At 37.0% G+C, this 18,124-nt stretch overlaps 1 protein-coding gene and 1 pseudogene across 1 annotated transcript in view; both read left to right on the forward strand.

Annotated features, from left to right (window-relative positions):
• Positions 1–15,860, forward strand: part of LOC133065863 (14-3-3 protein epsilon-like) — a 62,586-nt pseudogene extending 46,726 nt beyond the window's left edge.
• Positions 1–18,124, forward strand: part of MDGA2 (MAM domain containing glycosylphosphatidylinositol anchor 2) — an 884,707-nt gene that overhangs the window by 732,308 nt on the left and 134,275 nt on the right. The gene's annotated exons all lie outside the window — the stretch shown is intronic.

An 18,124-nucleotide genomic window follows, 5' to 3' on the forward strand; every position in this document is an offset into this window, starting at 1 on the left:
TTATAACATTGTATTGGTTTTGCCGTACATTGACTTGAATCCACCATGGGTGTACATGTATTCCCCATCCTGAACCTCCCTCCCAACTCCGTCCCCGTCCCCATCCCATCCCTCTGGGTCATCCCAGTGCACCAGCCCCGAGCATCCTGCATCATGCATGGAACCTGGACTGGCGATTCGTTTCACATATAATTTACATGTTTCAATGCCATTCTCCCATATCATCCCACCCTCGCCCTCTCCCACAGAGTCCAAAAGACTGTTCAATACATTTGTGTCTCTTCTGCTGTCTCATATATAGGGTTATCATTACCTTCTTTCCTAATTCCATATATATGCATTAGTATACTGTATTGGTATTCTTCTTTCTGGCTTACTTCACTCTGTATAATAGACTCCAGTTTCATCCACCTCATTAGAACTGATTCAAATGTTTTCTTTTTAATGGCTGAGTAATATTCCATTGTGTATATGTACCACAGTTTTCTTATCCATCCGTCTGCTGATGGGCATCTAGGTTGCTTCCATGTCCTGGCTATTATAAACAGTGCTGCGATGAACATTGGGGTGCACGTGTCTCTTTCAATTCTGGTTTTAAAGCATACATCAAGTTCCAAAATATAAGGACAGTTACATGATAGCATAGTCTATAGACCAAGTTCAAAACTTATTGTAAAATCTAGTATGTTGTTTTTCATTTACTATGTGTTATAAAATAAAACATGAGCACAAGCTGAGGGTATTGAAATTTCATTTTCTGAGAATGTTATTCTGCTTAATTGAACCTCCTGGTTGGCTTAGAGTTTCAGTATTATAAAAGGCCAGTTTTATTGAAGTGATTCTTACTGCTTATGAAATATTCCTTCCATTGATGAATACAAAGGACAGAAAAGGTTGATGTTTTGAAGATTAGTTTCTTCTGGTTCTTCTGCATCTTCACTAGAACTTCATCTCAGATATTGTTTGACTTTGTTATTAGCAAGTCAATTTTCTTTCATCTAAGTCTTAATTTTAGCTTTGAGACAAGTTTGTTGAGTTACATAGACCCATAAGATAGCTCGAAGAGGCTTTAAAGGGAAATCAGACTAGTTTTTAACTGACTTCATCAATAAAAATGCATTGTATAATTGCTTTTACCAATTTCCTAAGTTTCCCACTCAAATTATCAGCTGAATTTAGAAGTGTGATGTGATGTAATTAGTTTACATTTTGGTACAACTTCCTTATCTTGTCACATAACTGTAACAGTTTTCGAACCAGACCTTAACCTCAAACTATGCATTAAATACTATAACACTGGATAATTGACCTTAAAATATTTTCTGAATAATTATATTGAGGATACATTTTCCTCCTTTCACATTGCCCTTTTTTCTCATAAGGCAAAGGGATGATCAATGTGTTAAATGTACTTTCCTCCCAAATTAACAAAGAAGTAAATATAAGAGGTCACCCAGAAAGAATAGGTGTTATATTACTTTTATTAAAAATTCCTTTTACACTGATATTATTACCAAATATATGTTGCTAGGAGTCCCTCAACATTAAAAAATATATATATATATATATATTTTAAATTGAGATATAAATGACATATAACATTTCAGAGGTACAGCATAATGATTTAATACTTCTATATATTGTTAAATGATTGTCATAAGTCTAGTCAACTTCTATCACCACACAGTTATAACTTTTCAATAAAAAAGTAAGAATACTTCAGAGTAATCATCCACCATTTCAAATGTAGGTTGTGCTCTTGCTCAGTCATATTCAACTCTTTGCCACCCTTTGGACTGTAGCCCATCAGGCTCCTCTGTCCATGGGATTTTCCCAGGCAAGAATACTGGAGTGGATTGACATTTCTTCTGCCAAGGGATCTTCCTGACTCAAGGATTGAACCCAAGTTTCCTGCGTCTCCTGCATTGCAGGTGGATTCTTTATCTGCTGAGCCATATGTACATAATTTTGAAGTAGAAATAGCTATTTTAAAAGCTTAATCCTGTTTCATTGCCCAGTAGTAGAAAAAGAGCACAAAGACTCTTTAGATACACTGTTGTAATCTAGTTGGGCTTGTGCTCCACTTTTAAAGGGTGATATTGCAATCAAATTTTCTTTTTTATGTTGGTCTTTTGATTAAAAGAGCTATATGTTTAATTTAAAAATTACAGAAATAGTCCAATAGTGTTTTCTTCTGACTCAACATTTTTTCTTGTGTTTTTGTAACAACCAAGAGAATTTTATTAACTAAAACTTGAGATAGTGTTGGGCACAGTGAGCCAATTGCACTGGTTCCCCTGATCAAAGCAATGGAAAAGGGTGAAGGATGCTGCTTCCCAGGGGAGCTATAAATAATGAAAAATGATACAAGTTGAGGACATTTGGTCACAGTAAGAAAAAATGTAGAGAATAAAATTAAACTAATGAGTACAGTGTGGATGGAAGAGAGGATAAGAAGTTTTAATAGAGGAAATTTAGAAGAGAAACAAAGGTGTTTTTGTTTGTTTGTTTGTTTTTTTCTTTTAACAAAAATGAGAAGCATAAGGTTTTGACAAGGTGAACTGCTTAGCATGCAACTCCACCTCAATTTTATTTTTTGTTGTTTAGTTTGTTTCTGTAAGTCAATATTCAGTAAAGATTTAATGAAGTCTTTAAACAGATGACTGAATTTGAAACCATGATTCTTTCTGACCCTATGTGTGATTTAATTATGTATGAATTGTATTCATTTATATTGTTTCACCCTCATTATATTTTTATACAAAAGATCAAGTCAGAAACTGCAAAACTGTGAATAGATATAATTTTTTGTCATTTATAAATCTTTCAGAGAAATCCTTCTCAATTATTAGATGTTGTTTTTTTATAGTATTCAACTATAGGGAACAACAGCAGAAACAAGGAGATGGGAAAGGGAATGCAGCTTTTCTGGTAGCAGCTTTAAAAGCTAGTAACCTAAAGGAGGGCTTCCCTGGCAGACAGTGGTAAAGAATCTGCCTGCAAATGTAGGAGATGCAAGTTCAATTCCTAGGTCGGGAAGATACCCTGGAGAGGCACCCACTCCAGTTTTCTTGCCTAGAGAATCCCATGGACAGAGGAGCCTGGGCGGGCTACAGTTCATGCGGTCAGAGAGAGTCAGACACGACTGAGTGACTGAGCACACAGGAGAAAACTTCAGCTTTGTTGTGATGAATGCTGAAGACAAAAGATGTTCTAGTGAAATCAGTGATTATAATCATAAATCTTGAACACTAAGTGTAACAAGTTTAATGTCCTTTGCAATTTTACCATACTACTTCATACTCTTAAACATATCCACATGCATATATGTTAACTAAATTAGTTAACTAAAATAATAGTTAATAACTACAAGGATTTTTTTTTTTGGAATGTTTCACTTTTTTGTTAGTAAGACACTGCTCATACATTTAAAAAAATTGTACAGCTGTTAACAAAATTTTCCCCAAGCATATTACATGTAATTACTTAGTTACAATATCTTGCACACAGTTGACCATTAACCATTTAAACAACAAGAAAAATGTAAACAAGGCAATGAGAAGGAAGCAGGAACAAAGAATAGGAAATAGATTTTTTGACTTTATTTGGGTATCAATTACAAATAAAATTATAATATTTAAGGTGTAACATGATGATTTGATATATGTATGCATTATGAAAAGATTCTTCCAAGAAGAATTAATGCATCCATTATATCATATATTTACCTTCTGTGTGTGTGTGTGTGTGAAAACATTTAAGTTATTCTCTCTTAGGAAATTTTAATTATACAGTACAGTGTCATTTACTATCATCACAATGTTATATATTAGATCCTCAGATCTTGTTCATCTTATACCTGAAAATTTGTACCCTTTTACCAACTTATTTCTTCCATCCTCCAGGCCCTGGCAACCACTTTTTTGCTCTATTTTTATGAGTTTGACTTTTTAAATTATAGATATAAACATAGTTATAGATATATTCCATTTATAAGTGATATCATGCAATATTTGTCTTTCTCTGTCTGACTTATTTCCCTTAGCCTTCAAGGTCCTCATGTTGTTGCAAGTGGCAATATTTCCTTTTTTTCTCATGACTGAATAAAATATTTCATATATTTTGAATATTAACTTCTTGTCAGATATGTGGTTTGCAAATACTTTCTCCCATTCCACGGATTGCCTGTTGAGTTTGTTGGTGGTTTTTTTCTGTTTATTTGTTTGGCTTTTTAAAAATTGTTTGTTTTCTGATGTGCAGAAGCTTTTTAGTTTGATGTAATTCCCCTCATTTGTTTTTGATTTTGGTGTCTGCTTTTGGATTAAAATCTAAAAACACATTGCCAAGACCAATGTCAAGGAGTTTACCCACCAAGTTTTCTTCTAGGAATTTTATGGTTTCAGGACTTATGTTTAAGTCTTTAATCCATTTTGAGTAGATTTTTTTACTAGCAAGTAAATTTTCAGGACACAAAATCAATATATAAAAATAGTTGAGTTTCTATACACTAACATGAACTATCAAGAAAAGAAATTAAGAAAATAATCCAGTTTACAGCATTAAAAAGAATAAAATACTTGGGTATAAGTTTATCCAAGGAGTTGAAAGATCTATACACTGAAAACTATGAGACACTGATGAAATAAATCAAAGATACAAATAAATAACAAGATATTAATTACTCATGCATTTGAATAATAAATATTATTTGAATAATAAATATTGTTAAAATATCTGTATTGCACAAAACAATATATAGATTTAATGCAATCATGGTCGAAATTTCAGTGCCATTTTTTACAGAAATAGGAACAACAACCCTAAAATCTTATGGAACCAAAAAGACTCCAAATAGCCAAAGCAATCTTGAGAAAGAAAAACAAAGCTGGTGTCATTACACTTCCTATTTTTAGACTATATTGCAAAGCTATATTAATCAAAACAATACAATATTGGCATAAAAGCAGACACACAGTGTTACCAAACCAACCTTGTCTACTTGCTGGACGTGTGGCAAAGCCATCCTATGGATGCTGGATTGTGGTAGAAGAAAGTACAATGTTTGTTGCAGAGTACCAAGCAAGGAGAATGGGTAGCCAAGGCTCAACAGACCTGAAATCCCCAATATCTTTTAGAAAAGGGTTTTTAAAGACAATGTGAGGGATAAGGTTGCTGGGTTCATGATAAACTCATGCACATTTCTCTGACTGTTTGATGGAGAGGTAACAGGGAGGAATTTCAGGAATCTCAATTATCTGGCTCCAACCAGTTTGGAGTCTACTTACTGGTTGTCATCATGCAGTTAACTTGTTTTACCTGGTGGAGTGTTTAGTATGTGAGAAACAGGTTAAAGATATAGCTCAGAATATTACCTATAGCCCTTGAGGAGGAACTAAAGGTCTTTGATTTTGTTTTATGGTTAAACAGTTATTATTTGATCTTGCTTGACTACTTTCTTCGTTTCTGAATTTTCTTTTGAAAACTGACTTTTCTGATTTAAAATATGACTTACTTGATTAAATTTGATCTTTGGAACTTGGGAAGGCCTAGGAGGCTAAAGCTTTTTTTTTTTTTTACAAACAATAGGCAAGGGACTCTGTTTTAGCAGATCCAATGGAACAGAATTTTGTTGTTCAGTCGCTCAGTCCTGTCTGACTCTTTGCCATCCCATGAACTGCAGCACACCAGGCTTCCCTGTCCTTTACCATCTCCCAGAGCGTGCTCAAACTCATGTCCACTGACTCAGTGATGCCATCCAACCATCTCATCTTCGGTCGTCACCTTCTTCTTGGCTTCAGTCTTTCTCAGCATCAGGGTCTTTTCCAATGAGTCAGTTCTCTGCATCAGGTGGCCAAAGTATTGGAGTTTCAGCTTCAGCATCAGTCCTTCCAATGAATATTCAGGCATGATTCCCTTTAGGATTGACTGGTTTGATCTCCGTGTTGTCCAAGGGATACTTTCAAGAGTCTTCTCCAGCACCATTTGGAGAATGGAGCAGAATAGAGAGCCCAGAAATAAACCCAGGGTAATATGGTCAGTTAATCTTTGATAAGGGCACCAAGGATATACAGTGGAGAAAGGATAGTCTTTTCAGTAATGGTATTGGGAAAACTAGAGAACCACATGCAAAACAGTGAAGCTGGACCCTTATCAGTTCAGTTCAGTTCAGTTGCTCAGTCGTGTCTGACTCTTAGTGACCCCGTGGACTGCAGCACACCAGGCTTCCCTGTCCATCACCAGCTCCTAGAACTTGCTCAGACTCATGTCCACCAAGTCGGTGATGCCATTCAACCATCTTATAACATACACAAAAATAAAAATAGAAATGTATTTCTCTCCTGGTGTAGAAGACTTTTAATATCATCATGAATAATGATGTTTCTAGATCTATTTATACACATATCAAGAATCTAGTTGTCTGAGTTAGAAGGAAAACATTTTGAGCTTCATTTAGATTCTCTCTATGGCTCTACTGCCTATATGGACAGATGCTAAGTCCATTTTATTCATAATTAATATCCTAGAAAAATCCAAATAATTAAATCAATTGTTTTATGACAAACATCTGTAAATTATTTAGAGATGTTTTATTTTTCACTTTCTTTTACACTTAGGAACATTATAGCTAAATAATAAATAGTATCTATAATCATACAAAGCGAAGCTTCCATAAAAGGCTTGAGTACTGAGTATACTATCATTTTTGTTATAAGAAAGAAATTGCAGTGGTTCTACACATTATGCATCATGTGCTTCATGTGAACAGTGCAAACGTGCCAATATTTTCAGTCACATAACAATAATTCTACACTGTAACGCCAAAATTTTATCCTGCTGAGAAAACTATTTAAAATATGAAATAATGATTATTAGCAATCTCAAAGTGTTTATAAAAAGAGGCAAATACTAATTTTGTAAAGTGTATCACCAGATCTTTGGGGTTGCGTTCCTGCTAATTATTTACAAATGCTATAGACTATTTTATTTTTAAACTACATTTTCCAATATTGCCAGCTTCTATGTTAGACTAACATTATGTTAGAGACTAATTTACAGTTTGCTTTTGGCACTATTTCCTCAGTCTGCTGTGTTGGAAAGAACATGGACTTTGAAGTCATGTTGTTTTGGGTCTGAAGTCTGTCACCTGGGCTGTGTGGGATGACTGAGAATATAGCATCTCAGATTTAGTTTCTTTATGTGTAAAATGGAGATAATAATACACATTTTACAAGGTTCCTGTAAGGATTGAATGAGGTAATAAGTATGTGAAAAGAGCTAGCACAGTCATATAGAGTAGATTAATGGATAAGTGTTAGCCATTTCAATCTCTATCTTTTCTAGATATATTAGCCAGATCCTACAAACTTCTAAGTCATCTTTTTTCCAAGTCTACCCTTTATAATATCTTTCCCTATTGAATAAATTAGGCTTATTTAAGAATTTACTAGCAATTCTATTCTTTCTGACACCAAGTAAGAGGTGTGTTTTCTAACACCAGTTCTCTGATTCTCTAACATCATCTAGGTATTTAAAAATCAATTCACTTCTGACACTAACTGCCAGGTATTAGTGTAGAGCCTACAAGCTAAAGGGGTCAGTGCCACAAAACTGCTTCCACTTTAGGCACCAATCACAATTCCCAGTTGTCATCCTAACAAACCGACTATAAATTTGGGAGTTCCCACGACTTGGCAGTTCCTCCTATTTGATAATTTTGATAATTTGCTAAAATGACTCACTGAATTTGAGAAAACACTTTTTCTTAAGCTTCCCAGTTTATTATAAAGGATACAGCCAAGAAAAGCTATGGAAGAAAAGCTATGACCAACCTAGACATCACATTAAAAAGCACAGACATTACTTTGCCAACAAAGGTCCGTCTAGTCAAGGTTATGGTTTTTCCAATAGTCATGTACGAATGTGAGAGTTGGACTATAAAGAAAGCTGAGCGCTAAAGAATTGATGCTTTTGAACTGTGGTGTTTGAGAAGACTCTGGAGAGTCCCTTGGAATGCAAGGAGATCAAACCAGTGAATCCTAAAGGAAATCATGCCTGAATATTCATTGGAAGGACTGATGCTGAAGTGGAAACTCCAATACTTTGGCCACCCATGAGAAGAACTGACTCATTGGAAAAGACCCTGATGCTGGGAAAGATTGAAGGTTGGAGGAGGGGATGACAGAGGATGAGATGGTTGGATGGCATCCCTGATGCGATGAACATGAGTTTGAGTAAGCCCCGGGAGTTGGTGATGGACAGGGAAGCCTGGCGTGCTGCAGTCCATGTGGTTGCAAAGAGTCAGACACGACAGTGACTGAACAGCAACAACGATATTAAGGAAACTGAACTTCAAAAAGATAAATGAAAGTAACCTGTTTATGGCCATTGAGAGACACTAAACATATTTGAACCTAGGGTAATTCACCTTTAAAACAGCCATTTAGATCTGACCATGTGGTACACTGAAGCATTATGTTACTAAACAGATATATGTTCAAAATACGCATATTTTATTTTTATCAACCATGCCCAAACTTATAAGATTCTTAGATAATGTTGGGTTAGAGATGATGTAATAAGATATTTTTAAAATGAATAAAAATGATTCCTATTAACATGGAACTTATAGTATCAGTGTAAAGATAATATTGTAATATAGGTAAGTATACATAATTTAATATAATCAATGTGCAAATTCTTAGAAGGCAATAACTAATTGCTGTAAATTGATAGGATATATATCTATATAAAATCTTTGTTCTTCATTCCTGGAACCAACCTCCTAAAAGTTTTAGAATTTTCTGAGTGAAAGGATCACCGTTAATTACTTATAATAAGCTCTTTCCAACCATCCTGAATTCATGCTAATAAGGTGAATCTTGACTGATCCCTAGATATCTTCAGGATGTGAGCTGGTCTCCAGAAAGACCATGCCATTGTTGGAAGATTGGAACTTTTAGTCCCACTCCTTGACTGTCAGGGAGAAAAGACAGATAAGAGATCCAAAACAGTGTTCAAACACCAATGCAATTAATTTAATCATTTTTTTAGTTACTAATCAATAATTTTTGTCACTAGATATAAAACTAGGTGGGGTTTCCCAGGTGGCGCTAATTGTAAAGAACCTGCTGCCAATGCAGGAGATATAAGAGATATGGGTTTGATCCCTGGGTCAGGAAGATCCCCTGGAGGAGGTCATGGGTAACCCACTCCAGTATTCTTGCCTGGTAAATTTAAGGACAGAGGAGCCTAGCAGGCTACAGTCCACAGGTCAGAAAAGAGTTGGGCATGACTGAAGTGACTGAGCATGAAAATATAATACTAGGTACTCGATGGATTCAGGGGGGTGATGCAATGACTGGGAATTTGTAAGCTTCTTTATAATAAAGCTAACACAGGAGGCAAATACAATGGATGAGAGCATTGTATTATTCACAGGAGGAGAGATGCTTCACTTACTGTTGACCAAGGGTAGACTTTCTGAAGGTAAAAAATCTAAAACATGAGATTAGAAATAGTAAAAGAAAGAGTAAAAGGAAGGAATAAAGAAAAGAACAAATTAGGAAGAAAGAACATCAGAGGTTTGTTGTCCAGAAGGATTTCTCATACAGAAGCAGGAAGAAAACCTATATTTCTGAAGCACAATGTTCAAGATGAGAGTAGTTGGGTATATGGCCAGACCCAGAAATTGTAGGACCTGGCAGGCCTGGTTAACAAACAGGGGTGAGTAAATAAAATGTTCTAAGCAGACGAATAAAGGAGCTGATTTCTCTTTTAAAAGAATATCTGGCCAATTTCAGAAGGTAGAGAGAAGGTCAAAAGAACAAGCCTGTTGGCCTGGTTGAAGAATGTCGCAGGACATTTGTGGTGGCTCAGATGGTGAAGAATCCACCTGCCAATGCAGGAGACCCAGATTCGATCCCTGGGTTGGGAAGATCCACTGGAGAAAGGAATGGCCACCCACTCCAGTGTTCTGGCCATGGACAGAAAAGCCTGGTGGGCTACAGTTCATGGGGTCGCAAATAGTGCGACATGACTGAGCAATTAACACACATGTGAAAGGTAACAGTGATATAATGAAGACTGAGAGAAATGTACTAACTCCTAATGTAATTTGAAGGTAGAATCAATATAAGTAACCATCTTGTATAATTACAGACAACATTTTTGAGCAAATAGCTGTCATTAATGACCTCTACCATTTAACCATCCTCACACATGCCAAAAACCTGTAAACCAGACTATAAATACTTCACAGAAAGTGCTTTCACTATAATAATTATATAATTGAACTTGTCAAAAACAGTACATATTTTCAGTATTAATTCCTGACTTGCTAGGGTTTGGCACATTTGATTACTTCCTGCTCTTAGAAACATACAACTACGTTAATTTTTGTAACACAACTCTCTGGATCCACATATATCTATGCTAGTTTATGTTTATTTTCCTTTAGGAACTTTTATTTTCCTCCAACTCTGTGATTATATTCAAGAGTAAATTAAAATTTGACATTCTGTATGCCTTTACTCTGGGATTCCCAGGTGGTACAGTGGTAAAGAATCCACCTGTCAATACAGGAGACATATGAGACATGGGTTTGATCCCTGGATCAGGAAGATCCTCTGGAGTAAGAAATGCAACCCACTGCAGTATTCTTGGGTTATATATATAATACTTATTGGAGTATTCAAAGTCCAATGTACAGAGGAGTTTGGCAGGCTACAATCCATGGGGACGCAGAGTTGGACACCACTAAGCAACTGAAAACACACAGACACACAATGCCTTTGTTTATACTTACCTTGAGATATCGTAACAACACTGTGTCCTGCAGTCCGTGCTCCATTCTGAGGTTTAGATCCATGGGCTTCCCAGTTGGCTCAGTGGATAAAGAATCTGCCTACCCATGCAGGAGATGCAAGAGACATGGGTTCAATCCCTGAGTCAGGAAGACCCCCTGGAGGAGGAAATACTGCCCTCTGCAGTATTCTTGACTCAAATACCCCATGGACGCACCAGCCTGGTGGGTTGCACAAGACTGCATGACTGAGCATGCACACACATTCCTCTTGGCAACATGAGGCATGCATTTCTGAGCATAAATTAGCCAAAATACTCCACAAACCCTTTCAATGCTCACAACTGAAAATGCTAGGAAATATTCTTAAAATATTATGAAAGCATTAAAGTGTATGTTAAAAATGCCATGCCAAATTTATGTGAATATAGTACAGTGAGACTACTTTTGTCCTGCGGGCGTTTGCTGATACAGGCAAACTTGAACTTAAGTTTTGATTGCATCTTGGGGCAAGAGGAGTAGAACTCCAAACCCAGGGCGTTTCCTGGGAAAGTATCTACCAATAGAAGTTGGAACTCAAAGAACTGTTCCAGAGAATAGCAAAGAGAGATAAGAAAGCCTTCTTACATGAACAATGCAAAGATACTGGGGAAAACATTAGAATAGGAAAGACTAGAGATCTCTGCAAGAAAACTGGAGGTAGCAAGGGAATATTGAATGCAAGGATGGGCACAATAAAGGACAGAAACAGTGAGGACCTAACAGAAGCAGAAGCTATTAAGAGGTGGCAAGAATACACAGAAGAACTATACAAAAAAGTCTTAATGACCAGGATAACCACCATGGTGTGGTCACTCACCTAGAGTCAGACATCCTGGAATGTGAAATTAAGTGGGCCTTAGGAAGCATTACTGTGAACAAAGCTAGTGGAGGTGATGTAATTGCAGCTGAGCTGTTTCAAATCCTAAAAGATGATGCTGTTAAAGTGCTGCACTCAGTATGCCAGCAAATTTGGAAAACTCAGCAGTGGCCACAGGACTGGAAAATGTCAATTTTCATTCTAGTCCCAGAGAAGGGACACACCAAAAATTACTCAAACTACCCTACAATTGCGCTCATTTCACATGTAGCAGATGCTCAACATCCTTCAATCTAGGTTTTGGCAGTACATGAACTGAGAACTTCCAGATGTACAAGCTGGATATCAAAGAGAAGAAACAGAGGTCAGGTCAAATTGCCAGTATGTGCCAGATCATAAGAAAGCAAGGGAGTTCCAGAAAAACATCAGCTTCATTGACTGAAGTAAAACCTTTGTGTGGATCACAACCAACTGTGGAAAATTCTTAAAGAGATGGGAATACCAGACCACTTTACCTAGCTCCTGAGAAATGTGTATGCAGGTCAAGAAGCAACAGTTAGAACTTAACATGAAACAACAGACTGGTTCAAAATTGAGAAAGGAGTACGTCAAGGCTGTATATTACCACCCTGCTTATTTAACTTACATGCAGAGTACACTCTGAAGTACCAGGCTGGATGAATCACAAACTAGAATCAAGATTACTGGGAGAAATATCAACAACCTCAGATATGCAGAAGATGCCACTCTAATGCAGAAAGTGAAGAGAAACTAAAGAGCTTCTTAATGAGGATGAAAGAGGAGAATGAAAAAGCTGTCTTCAAATTCAACATTAAAAAAGTAAGATTATGGCATCTGGTCCCATCACTACATGGGAAATAAATGAGGAAAAAAAGTGGAAGCAGTGACAGATTTTATTTTCTTGAGCTCAAAAATCACTGCAGATGATGCCAGTAGCCATGAAATTGCTATTAAGACACTTGCATCTTGAAAGGAAAGCTATGACAAACATAGATGGTGTATTGAGAAGCAGAGACATCACTTTGCTGACAAAGGTTCACACTGTCAAAACTATGGTTTTTCCAGTAGTGATGTATGGATGTGAGAGTTGGACCAATAAGGATGAGGGCCAAAAAACTGATGCTTTGAAACTGTGGTGCTAGAGAAGACTTCTGAGAATTCCTTGTATAGTAAGGAGGTCAAATCAGTCAACCCAAAGGAAAGCAACCCTAAACATTCATTGGAAGGACTGACACTGAAGTGATGCTCCAGTACTTTGGCCACTTAATGGGAAAAGCTGACTCACTGGAAAAGACCCTGATACTGGGAAAGATTGAAGGCAAAAGGAGAAGGGGGTGGCAGAGGATGAGATGGTCAGATAGCAACTCTGAATCAATGGACATGAATTTGAGCAAATTCTGGGGGATAATGGAAGACAGAGGAGCCTGACATGTTGCAGCCCATGGGGTCACAAAGAGTGTCACACGATTTAGTCACTGAACAATAACGAGATATTGATGCTAAGAGCTGCCTGTGGACATGGATCTCTAGAGGAGAAAGCCATCATCTTTGTCATGAAATATTCTCATAAATATTTTTAAAGGACAATGAGTAGCACAGAGTTAAAATTAACAAATACACAGAAACAGGGTGCCCTGAGAGAAAGTTAAGAGAAAATCTCTCTCAACACTGTAATTAGAAATATCAGACAGTTTAAAATAATTACTTTGTTTAAAGAAATAAAAGGCAAGTCTTACTACCTTTGCAGGTAATGAAAATGTACTAAAACATTGGTATAAAAGTATACCAAAGAACTACACATAACATTTATAAATGAAAATTTATAATTAATTAGTTATTATTAACTAATAACTAATGTAATAACATGATGGATGAGTTTAGCCAATTAAGCAGAACTGAAGAAAAAATCAGTGACTGAGTTAGCTCAGATAATTTATTCCTAATGCAATGCCGAAACCTCAAATGGAGTATTTGGAATAGAGATTGAGAGACATGGAAGACAGAATAAAAATGATCTTCAAGTGACAGTAAAAAGAGAAGCCTACAGGGGTTATTTGAAGAGCTTGTGATGAGAATTTTCCAAAACTTTCCTAGATGAAAGACATCAAACATAAATCAAGAGATTTAAGAAGCCCAAGATATCCAAACTATAGAAAGGAGCCTATACCTAGAAACATTTTACTGAAGCTGTACAACATCAAAAACAAAAAAGATTTTGAAAGTAGCTGGAGGAAAAAAAAAAGGCATTCATTTCACTTCATTTCTTTCATTTCAAAGTGTGAGACTTTGAGCTTACTTCTCTACAGTAATAATGGCCTTCTGAAGACAGTGGAATTATATCCTGATGTGCTGAAAGAAAATAACTGCCAACATGTAATCCTATATACAAGGAAAATGTCTTTTAAGAATGAAGTTAAAAATATATTTTTTAGAAAAATAAAGATCAGAAAGTTCACTGAAGATAATTCTATATGATATAAGTGAAAGGAAAGTGATCATAGATTTGGAAGGTCTATAATGAAAGAAGGAATTAAGGGCAAATAAGGCTTCCTTGATAGCTCAGTTGGTAAAGAATCCACCTACAGTGCAGGAGACCCCAGTTCAATTCCTGGGCCGGGAAGATCCCCTGGGGAAGGGATGGGCTACCCACTCAAGTATTCCTGGGCTTCCCTTGTGGCTCAGCTGGTAAAAAATCCACCTGCCTTTAGGAGACCTGGGTTTGATCCTTGAGTTGGGAAGATCCCCTGGAGAAGGGAAAGGCTATCCACTGCAATATAGTCCATGGGTTCGCAAAGAGTCAGACAGATTGAGCAACTTTCACTTATCTTATCTTACTATAAGCTAGTGTATATGTGAGTAATTTTAAAAATAGTACAGGTTTAAGGTTATGATAATATTCAATAGATGTAAAATAAAGACTCAGTAACATATGTCAGATTCAGATTTAAAGGAGCAACGTGTTCTAAGATTCTTATTTTAAGAGAATGGTAAAGATATTAATTGATATTTTTAGATAATTTAAGTATGTATGTTGCGTGCTTTAAGACAATCAACAAAATAATAGAAACTGTTAAAGTCCCAATAAATATCAGGAAAAGGGTTACAATAATGATATAGTCCATTAGTATAAAAAAGACAAAGAAAGGACACACAAAAAGAGAAAGTATGAAATGAAAAGGAACACTCATACCCAAATATATCAATTTATCAAATGAATAAAGTGAAGTGTTCTGGGTAAAATAAAAATATTGTCAGACTTTTTTGGGAAAAAAAAATAATAGAATATAACCATATGCTGTTTAAAAGAAGTGCTTGATTTTTGCTGCCTGAACGTCAAGTGAGAGACTGAAAGTCCCAGACGCTGTCGCCCTACACTTCCATCTATCACCCAAAGCCTGCCTCACCCACTGCTGCCGTGGGTGATAGGAGGATCTGGTGTACCAGGTGGAGCTGGCCCAGCCCGCTGAGCGATAGGACAAAACGGTGGAATCCAGGAAGAAAGAAGCAGGGTTGGATGTGGAGTTGACAATTGAATAAAGAAATCTCTCATCTGTTGCATGTGAAAATGCTACTGGAGCTAAGAGAGCTTCCTGGAGAATAATCAGCAGCACTGAACAGAAAGAAGAAAGCAAGGGAGGTGAAGGCAAACTCAAAATGATTAGGGAATATCAGCAAATGGTTGGGGCTAAACTAATCTGTTGTGACATTCTGGATGTGCTGGACAAACCCCTCATTCTAGCAACTAACACTGGCAAGTTCAAGATTTCCTATTATAAAATGAAAGGGGACTACCACAGGTGTCTGGCTGAATTTACCACCGGAAATGGGAAGAATGAGGCTACGGAGAACAGCCTAGTAGCTTTAAAGCTGCTAGTGATGTTGCAGTAACAGAACTTCCACCGACACATCCCATTTACTTAGGTCTTGCTCTCAATTTCTCTGTATTCTACTACGAAATTCTTAATTCCCTCATACCGTGCCTGCAGGTTGGCAAAAGTAGCTTTTGATGATGCAGTTGCAGAACTGGATATGCTGAGTGAATAAAACTATAAAAACTACATTTACTGTGCAATTATTATGTGATAATCTGGCGCTGTGGACTTCAGACATCAGGATGATGGTGAAGAGCAGAATAAAGCCTGCTGCAGGATATGTAAGATGGAAATCAGGGAGACGTAAAAGGCAACAAGAGAAACCACCTCTGAACACTACCCACTCCCCATGCCAGCCCTCTCGGAAACCCACCAATGGTACTGAGAACCACCGAATCTGACTTTTTACCTTCAGGCTCAGAATTTAGGCTCCTGCCCTATTTGGTTTGTTGTTTTTAAACGCTTTTCGAATGTTCTTATAAGCAAGAGTGAATTTCTGTGGATTTCACTGGTCCCAAGTGTTGGGTTCTTTCAAACACTAACAAGACTGTGTAGGGGCCTTTTCAGCATTACTGTATTGTCCCCTGCCAGATATGGCAACAGTGCCTTTAGAAACGAAAGTTACATTTGAAAACCATTAGACTTTCAGGTGATGCAAGCATGTAAGAGACAGGTGAATCACACTGTAGAGGTGTGTGTGGTATCATCTTCCCTTTTTCTGATCATTCAAGTTGAACTTTATGCCAGTGTTTACAATTAGTTGGATGTTAGCTGGAGGTGATTAAAGGTTGTTTGTTGGGGGGGAATGTTGTAATGGTTTTGCTATAAAAAAGGGTTTCTGCTGAAATATTGCTAAAAAGCATGGTTCTAGTAACAGGTCAACAATCTGTGGCTGCTCATTCTTGCCTATTTTTACTCTCCCTCTGAAGCAACTTATCATTAAAGGTTATGGAAAAGCCTGCATCCATGTTCAGTTCTTTGTTTCTTCTCCTACCCTCTTCCCGCTGCACGCCACATCCCCCTCCTTTGCTAACTCAACCTCTTATTCAATATGTGTAACTTGCAGCTAATTTGTACTACTAGATATATATCTGACTGGAGCCACAAATACAGAATTTCTATCGTTCTTACTGATACACGGCACGGATTAAATTAAACTTAAAACAAACCTGAATTTAAATGCCAAACATTATCATACCTCCATCCTTTATCCTTCTAAGATAAAACCTCTACTCTAAACATACAATAAATAAAAAATAAAAACATAAGAGGTGCTCATAAAATATAAGCTTGCTGAAGTGTGAAATAGATTTAAGGGACCAGATCTGATAGACAGAGTGCCTGATGAACTATGGATGGAAGTTCATGACATTGTACAGGAGACGGAGATCAAGACCATCCCCAAGAAAAAGAAATGCAAAAAAAACAAAATGGTTGTCTGAGGAGGCCTTACAAACAGCTGTGAAAAGGAGAGAAGCTAAAGGCAAAGGAGAAAAGGAAAGATAATTTGAATGCAGAGTTCCAAAGAATAGCAAGGAGAGATAAGAGCCTTCCTCAGTGATCAATGAAAAGAAAGAGAGGAAAACAATAGAATGGGAAAGACCAGAGATCTCTTTAAGAAAATTAGACATACAAAGGGAAATTTCATGCAAAGATGGGCTCAATAAAGGACAGAAATGGTATGGACCTAACAGAAGCAGAACATATTAAGAAGAGGTGGCAAGAATACACAGAACTATACAAAAAGATCTTCACCACCCAGATAATCACGATGGTGTAATCACTCACCTAGAGCCAGACATCCTGAAATGTGAAGTAGAGTGTGCCCTAGGAAGCATCACTATGAACAAAGCTAGTGGAGGTGATGGAATTCCAGCTGAGCTATTTCAAATCCTGAAAAATGATGCTGTGAAAGTGCTGCACTCAATTTGCCAGCAAATTTGGAAAACTCAGCAGTGGCCACAAGACTGGAAAAGGTCAGTTTTCACTCCAATCCTAAAAAAGGGCAATGCCAAAGAATGCTCAAACTACCACATAATTGCACTCATCTCACACGCTAGTAAAGTAATGCTCAAAATTCTCTAAGCCAGGCTTCAGCAATACGTGAACCGTGAACTTCCAGATGTTCAACTGGTTTTACAAAAGGCAGAGGAACCAGAGATCAAATTACCAACATCCACTGGATCATCAAAAAAGCAAGACAGTTCCAGAAAAACATCTATTTCTGCTTTATTGACTATACCAAAGCCTTTGAGAGTGTGGATCACAATAAACTGTGGAAAATTCTGAAAGAGATAGGAATACAAGATCACCTGACCTACCTCTTGAGAAACCTGTATGCAGGTCAGGAAGCAACAGTCAGAACTGGGCATGGAACAACAGACTGACTCCAAACAGGAAAAGGAGTACATCAAGGCTATATATTATCACCCTGCTTATTTAAGTTCTATGCAGAGTACATCATGAGAAATGCTGGGCTGGAGGAAGCACAAGCTGGAATCAAAATTGCTGGGAGAAATATCCATAATCTCAGATATGCAGATGACACCACCCTTATGGCAGAAGGTGAAG

Source organism: Dama dama, chromosome 12 (genome assembly GCF_033118175.1).
Source record: "Dama dama isolate Ldn47 chromosome 12, ASM3311817v1, whole genome shotgun sequence".
Classification (NCBI taxonomy): Eukaryota; Metazoa; Chordata; class Mammalia; order Artiodactyla; family Cervidae; genus Dama; species Dama dama.